Source organism: Callithrix jacchus, chromosome 6 (assembly GCF_049354715.1).
Source record: "Callithrix jacchus isolate 240 chromosome 6, calJac240_pri, whole genome shotgun sequence".
Classification (NCBI taxonomy): domain Eukaryota; kingdom Metazoa; phylum Chordata; class Mammalia; order Primates; family Cebidae; genus Callithrix; species Callithrix jacchus.
In genome coordinates this window covers 127,484,511-127,492,143 of record NC_133507.1, presented here as the reverse complement: position 1 = coordinate 127,492,143, position 7,633 = coordinate 127,484,511, and the positions used below count along the sequence as shown (strand labels likewise).

The 7,633-nt window shown below is 43.7% G+C and overlaps 1 protein-coding gene across 2 annotated transcripts in view; it reads left to right on the top strand.

The window, feature by feature from the left end:
• Positions 1-1,745: 1,745 nt before the first annotated feature.
• The window catches only part of INO80D (INO80 complex subunit D), an 82,694-nt gene continuing 76,806 nt past the window's right edge, over positions 1,746-7,633 (top strand). The window contains exon 1 of one of the 2 annotated variants that reach the window (XM_002749678.7): positions 1,746-2,129. The gene's annotated coding sequence lies outside the window, so the exon portion shown is untranslated. Of the gene's footprint in view, positions 2,130-2,804; positions 2,994-7,633 lie in introns of those variants that run through there. The other variant, XM_017973661.4, reaches the window with a different exon arrangement.

The window sequence follows — 7,633 nt, the reverse complement described above, 5'->3', positions numbered from 1 at the left end:
TGGGATTACAGGCATGAGCCATGGGATCTGGCCAAACACATTTTCATTTCTTGAAAAATTCAAAACATATCCATAAAGTCATGTCATATATAAAGAAAAGTAAGTTGTTAGAAAACATGTTTTTCAATTCCAGTAGAGGTCTAGTTAAGGGAAGTAATTTCCTTGTGATAACTAATGTGTTTGATGTCCAATGTCTAAAAAAAAGTATTGTAAATAGAATATAACTTCACAACTGAGGTTTCCAAGATGATAAGAATCAGTTAATTTTACTTTACATAACTTTTTCCACCAAACAGAGAGGGAAAAAAACCACAAAAGAAAATCCACAATAGGTAAGTACTATATTCAAAGTTATATGATAAAGGTGGGGTTCAGGTAGAAACTAATAAATATCTGATATATGCTTTACATGAACTCACTTTTAAGTTAGGACAATTTCTAAATTTGGAAGTTATTTCTAAATGCTTTATAATAAACTTTACAAAGAAATATTCTATGGAATCAGGACACTAATATAACAAATTCATTCCTGCCAGGTTAGCTAACGTGTCAGAAAAATAACTTTTAGTACAAGATTTAAATCATCATCCCCAGGAGAACATACAAAGATAGTTCGTTTTCTGTTATTTTTATTTTCACAAAAATAGAAAAATGTCTCTGGAATCCAATAACTCCTCCAGTAAGAGTTCTCTTGCAACTGATACAAGTGAGTACGCTTCCTCCCTCTCACCGCTGTGCTAACAGCATTGTTTAACTCTGATCCCATTTATCTACTAAACTTTGCTCATTTAAAAAAGTAAATTCACGACATCCACTGCAATATACAAAAAAATCACTCATACAGGCTGGCAGCACATTGGAAGTTCTGAACTAACATAACTCTAACAAAAATAACCACATTTCTCAATTGTGTGACACAAGAAGCAGACAGCAACCTGTGTAATGTACCAAAGATCTAGCTAGAGTTTAAAGAATCTAAATAAATTAAAAAATTAAATGCCTAGATATAATTCTTAATAAGCTATTTACTTAAAATCTAAGGCTGTCCTCAAAATCTCTTTTCAGTTTTACTGTAATCTTTCTTCATGGGCAGATCATAACAGAATTTCCAGAAACGGGCTATTTTTAAATCCCCAGTGATATCTGCCTTTATTTGCACTGTGGAAAATGACACACTGTATCATGACTTGCTGGACAGTCCATAGGTTTTATTTACATTGCTTTGAGAAAGAGACGAAAGACATCTTTTTTATAATTGTTTTACAGCAATCTGAGAGAAACACAGAACACAAATTTTTATATGTAATATATGAAACATTTATATATTCATTAACATAACTAGACAAATAAATGAAGTCAGTATTAAGTCTCTTTAAGTATAAATTTATCAACTGACCACCAACCACAGAACTTAGCCCTGTAATGGAGAAAAATTATTATTGGCCTGAAAAAAATTAAAATATCACTGTCACTAACGAAAAAAAATTTAAAGTAGAAAACAGAAAATAATAATCACCGGAAAACCAGTGTCTTGTAAAGATTTCTTTCCATCAGAAGATGCAGAAACATTTTTCCCCCTGGAGCAAATGAAAACGTTTCTCATGCACCCCTAGTTTCTTCCTTGCTTTTTCCCCCAGGCGCCGGTGTAGACGGCCGGTGTGGACTTTTTTCCAGAGATGAGAAGTAAAAATTTGTACTTTATCGGGAGCGGGTGCACTTTTCCCCCTGGCCCCCCTTTGCTCTGCCTCCAAGATGGTAGGAAAGTTGTCGTTTCGGAGGGCAGAGGAGCAGCTCTCTGGTGTTATGTCCTCGCAGTGCCTGTAGTGGTGCTGTAGGAGGCTGCTGCCTCTTCTTGTACAGCCCCGGCAGCCCTGCCTTCTTGGCTGGAGAGTATATTCAGGGATTTCCCCTTAATAATCACCGACCCTGGGAGCACTTTTTAGTTTCCAAAATAAAAATATGATCCTCACCCCTCTTGCTTGACAGGGAAAGGCTCTCGCCGGAGCCCAGGTGGGAGCAGTAGCAGCGGCAGCCGAGCTTCCTAGTCTATTGCCAGCGCCTCTCACTCTGATCTGTCAGCCCAGCCGAGGGAAAAGGGGGGAAGGAGAAAAAAAAAAAGCAGCTGAAAGGTAAGCAGAGGCGGCCCCAGGCCCGGCCCACATCCCCGGGCTCCCGTACGGCGGCGGGCTGGGCCGCACGGGCTGGGCGGGCGGCGAGCGCGCTTACGTGAGGCCGGGGATTCGCCGGCCCACGCCAGGCCCCGGGCGGAGAATGAAAGGGTGAGTGGGGCCGGCGCCCGGGTGGTGGAGGCCGGGGGCCTGAGGGCCTCCGGGGCGCCCGCGGACGGGGACGGCGGGTGGGCAGGGGTGCAGCCTGAGCCGGAGCGGGGCGAGCGGCGCGGCCTGCGCGGGCTGGGTGGGGGTGTGCGGAGGGAGGGGGTGCGCGGAGGGAGGGGGTGCGCCGGTAGGCCTCGGGCCGGTAGGCCCCACAGCGGCCGCGCCCTGCCCCCTGCACCCCAGGCCTCCGCTCGCCCCCTCAAGTCCCCCAGGGCCTCCGGTGGGACGGCGGCGCTGCGGGGCCGAATCCCGCGCCGGCCCGGAGGCTTTCCCGCGGGGCTGCAGGCCCGAGCTGCCGGGACAGGGGCGTCAGGGCCTAGGACTGGGGAATGGGCGCCCGACCCCACTTCCCTCGGGTCTCTAGCAGACGCCCCCCGGATTCCGGTAAGAGTTGAATTTATTTATCCCCCCTCCTCCGCGCTCCGGGCGGCCTGGCCGGGGCGGGGCGGAGCGGGCGGCCTGGCGGGCGTGGGGTCGGGTGGAGGGGCGGTGAGGAGTCAGGTGCAGCCGCGGCTCAGAAAGTTTCCTTTTAGGCCCGAATTGGGGGCCGCTGTCTCTCCGGGAGCCTTGGTCCTAGCGCCTGGGACACCCCCAGGGCGTGGGGGAGCGCACTCGGCTATTTTGAAACTCTTTGCCAGTTCCTGTCCATTGAAGAAGGTACTCCGCCCCTGCACCCCTCGCACGCGCCCCACCCAACTCCCCGCGAGCCCTTTCGGGGCTGCTAACTCCAGCCCGTTCCCCCTCTAGCCCCCGCAGGTTGGGGAGAGGGCCTTCTCTTCCGGTTTGGAAAAGTTTGCGAGGGGCTTTTCTTAGCTTTATTAGTTAGTGACTGGGCTTTTTGGGGTAGGAAGGAGGAGGTAAACTCAGGTGGTGTTTCTGCCGGACTGTCTTTCCGTATTGCCTTTTTTAGCCCTTATCCCACCAACTGGGGGTGTTATTTTCAGCTTGAGTACCCACCCCCTTTCATCCCGACTCCTTTGGGTCCAAAATCCCCCTTCTGGACAGCTCCGGCGGAGAGGAAGATGTAGGGAACAGCGAGGAGACTATCAGTTAGAGGGGCAGGACCAGGCGGGGTTTCTGGAGCAGTCCCCAGATGTAGGACTTTCCCCTCTCTTTTGGTCACTGTCCGGTAAAATCAACACCGGAACAGATCCCAAAGGGGAGAAGTGGTTGTCAGATGGCTTGGAAGCCTCCGGGATTGGGAGGAGGGAGAGGAAGTGGGCAGGGCAGCTCCTGAAACAAGGTCTACAGTTTCAGGATCAGTAGTTCATTTATTCTGATAATCACTATTTAGATTTATGTGATATTCTTATATTCGATACTAGAAATGAAATAATGGAGATTTTAAGGAAACCTAGACTTGTTATTGCCACAACTCAGAAGGGTCTGTGGAAGAGCCCTTGGAAAACTACACTTTGGTTTTGGGGTGTGTGTGTGTGTATAACATTTAAACCGGAAAAAAATATAAAATATATATGTGTATGTATATATTTTATATGTATTTATACACACATATATATTCACAAACACACACACCCCCCTATGTTTTCTGTTTAAATGGATTCAATTTTAGCTATATTTTGGTGCCCTGAGCTCTGAACGCTAAAAAAGAGTGATAAACACAAATTTCCAAACTCGATTTCCCGCTTTTCAGGGACAGGATGTTTCCCGTGGCTGTTCTCACCTCCTTGTCGTTGTTCTTGAGTGTTGAAATTGAAATGTTAATGGACCCTGCCCCCACTGCCAACCCCCACTGTGGGCGTGTTTGGAGAGGTTATTTTCCGTCGTTTATTTGTTGGTTTCTTTCCTTCTCTTTTCGGTGAGGTTAGGGCAGAATGTTGTGTGTCTGTGCGGTGTCCTGCTTGGTAGCAGGCTGGAGTTTGCTGGCAGGAGATGTCCCACATTCTGCCCGTTCAGTGCCCCTAGCACTGTTAGTGAAAAGCTGCCACTTGCAGGGCAATGGGTAACCTACGACTTTCAGTGCTGACTTCTGTGAGGCTTCTAAGTCAGACTCAAGTGATTCTTCTAGGTATATGCCTTTCTTTTCCTTTGGTCTGCCTAAGATCAAACTGTTTCTTCACAATGATAGATATCCGGGCATTCAGTATTGAGCTTAAGAAAGTCTTGATATTTGAGATTGTATGGATCTGATACAAAAATGCAAATTACATTTAGTGGTTGTTTTAACTTTATTGATTAATTGAAATTGCTTATTGACTTGGACATTTTCATAAACGCGTACCATTATAGTTTGTTCTTATTTTTAGAGCATACTGGATGGAAAAAAGTCATTCTTAGTCTTTTTTCTTAGACTTTTAAAGTTTGAAAAAAAATTGTTATTGCCTTATAATTTGGTATTTTAAAAGTATATTGTTGACTTCACATTCCTAAGTTTTCCAAAAGTATATGTACAAATACCAAAAAAGTTTTGTACTTTTTCCCACCCTATCTCAAACATACATAAATCTCCTAACCTAATCACCGAATGGGCTACTTCCTGGAGTAATGACAGCTTTGATGCTTTTAAAAGTTACATTCCATTTGAAACTAATAAAAGATTTTCAGGGAAAATACTGAATTAACGTCAAATTACTAAGGGAATATGCTTTTTTTTTTTTTTTTTACTATTAGATGTTAGTTAAAAAGGAAATGTTTAGTATAATTACAAGTCTGAAATAAGTTTTCTTTCCTCTGGAAGATTTTTAGAAGGAAATTTGTATACTCCATTCCAACCTTTTCTCAGCAAATCATGTTGCTGCTGTTTTTAGAGAAATGAAAATTTTAGTTTAGGAGGAATTAAACATTTCTGAGAGCACCCAAAATTAATGTCATTTCAAGAAAAATGCTGAACTATTTATTCTACCTGAGATGTTCTCCAAGGGTTACCAGTTCTTACTATCTAGGTTTGGTACTATGGTTATGGCTAATGAAAGGTCACTTATATTTGAATACAGGTAGGGCAGTATTCTCAGACTCTTCTTTTCCCCCCTCCCCCACACTTGGTAACTGGTAAAACAGTAGCTGAATAGGTGAAACTGGATTGGAGGCAGCAAATTGTCCCCAGTGTTAAGTCAGTTTTAACATACACATGTAGTTCTGTGCTCGGCAAAACAAACAGCAGTAGAGTCTCCTTACTCTTTAAAGCAAGAGTTTGTCCCAGAGGTCCTGACTGTAAAGGCTGATTTTTGACTCCTGGCTAGTTTGAGATACTGGGGAGATACTCAATTTAAAACCTTAAGCCTTCCACTTTTCCCTCCATGCACGTAAGGTGACAGACTACTTGGTTCTCATCCTTTCACAGAATGTGATTTTTTTTAAAATTTTGAGGCGCAACTTTGCTCTTGTCACCCAGGCTGGAGTGCAGTGGCACGATCTCGGCTCACTGCAACATCTACCTCCTGGGTTCAATTCTCGTGCCTCAGCCTCCGGAGTAGCTGGGATTACAGGCATCTGCCACCATACCCGGCTAATTTTTGTAGTTTTAGTAGAGACGGGGTTTTGCCATGTTGGCCAGGCTGGTCTCGAACTCCTGGCCTCATGATCTACCTGCCTCGGCCTCCCAAAGTGCTGGGATTATAAGCAGGAGCCACTGCCCCCGACCGTGATTTGTTTTGGTGAAATTTTATTTGTAGCAGCAGTGACAACTTTGGACTGGGCTTTGAGTTCTGATCCCAGTCCTTCTGCTGGGCAAGTTACTTAATCTGGTTTCTTTAACTGAAAATGGGAATAAAATTTTTTGATATAAGGTTTAGATGAGATACCCATGTGTTTGGCCCATCATAGTTACTCATTAAATGTTAATTCCACTAGTTCACTTTTCTTTTTTTTCTTTTTTTTGTAACAGGGTCTCACTCTGTTGTCCAGCTTGGAGTACAGTGGCATGATTACAGCTCACTGCAGCCTCAACCTCCTGGGCTCCAGTGATCCTCCCACCTCAGGTGTGCCTGTAGTCAGCCAGGACTATAAGTGCGTGCCACCATGGCCCAGCTAATTTTTGTATTTTTTGTAGAGATGGGGTTTTGCCATGTTGCCCAGGCTGGTCTCATATTCCTGGATGCAAGGAGTCTGCCCACCTCAGTCTCCTCAGGTGCTGGGATTACACATGTGAACCACCATGCCTGGCCTCCACCTTTCTTTTCCAGGAGTAAACATCTAAATACTATTTCTCTTGTTTGCTTTTTTTAAATAATCGAAAGTAATACTGTATGTACTATAGTAGGCTTATACTGTATTTGGAGAGTAGACCTGTTTTTCCACTCAAGGGATAACCACTGTTAACACTTCAGTGTGCTTTTTCTCTGTTTGTGTAAGCATACAGCAGAAACAGGAAAAACGGTAAGTGTAGGATTGTCCATGTAACAGTAGTTGTATAGTTTTGTATTGGTTAAAAGTTTGGGCTCTGGAGCAAATAGGCTTCGCATCCTAAATGTGTGACCTTGAATAATGAAAATTACTTGATCTGATTAAGTCTCAATTTTCTTCATCTGTAAAAGGGGTAATAATAGCACCTACTTTGTAGGGTTACTGTGAAGACTAAGTGAGGAGTTGAACATTAAAGCCTTTAGAATGGATCCTAGTGCATAACCTTTTTCTTTTCCTGGTGCATAACTTTTCTATTTTTTCTAAAGATTTTTAATATTCTTGATGTGAATTTTTAATGAGTTCTTGCCTCAATATATATTAATAATACTAATAAGTGTTTGAGTACAGAGAGAATATTATAATTAATGGGGCAAATAAATATATTTTGCCAGTAAAAAATTACGCAGCATATTTAGTTTTAGCAGCTTCATGTTAGCATAGTCTCTGCTGTTTGAATTTGGAACTGGCTAATATAAAGGTATGGTAAGTACACCAAGGGCAAAAGAGTACAGGGTGGGTTTGCTTTACTCCTGGATCCCCTCTTTCACATTTTGGAGTGTTTTTGAGAGTCCCCAAGCAAGGTAGTGTTGCGTGGTTTTGAAGGCACTGAATAGTGTGTGGTCTTGGTAGGCTCACTTTAAGAGTCCTGAGGATGTTTACCTGACTTGATTGGTAGGAGTTGCTGCCGGCTCATTCATTTAACAGATTAGCTTCTTTGTTATAGCTCAGAGCTTTGCAATACAAAGACACATTCTCTGCCCTCGAGGAGGTTTTAGTCTATTGGAGAAGAGAAATAAGCAGACATTTACAATGTCAATGTGAATGTTAAGTGAAAGCTTAGTCTGGAGGAATATTCTTCTATTCTGGCCTAAGGGGCAAACTTGGTTTTAAAGTTAGGACTTTGATGTTTCTTTCCTAAGCAAATGGGAGGACTT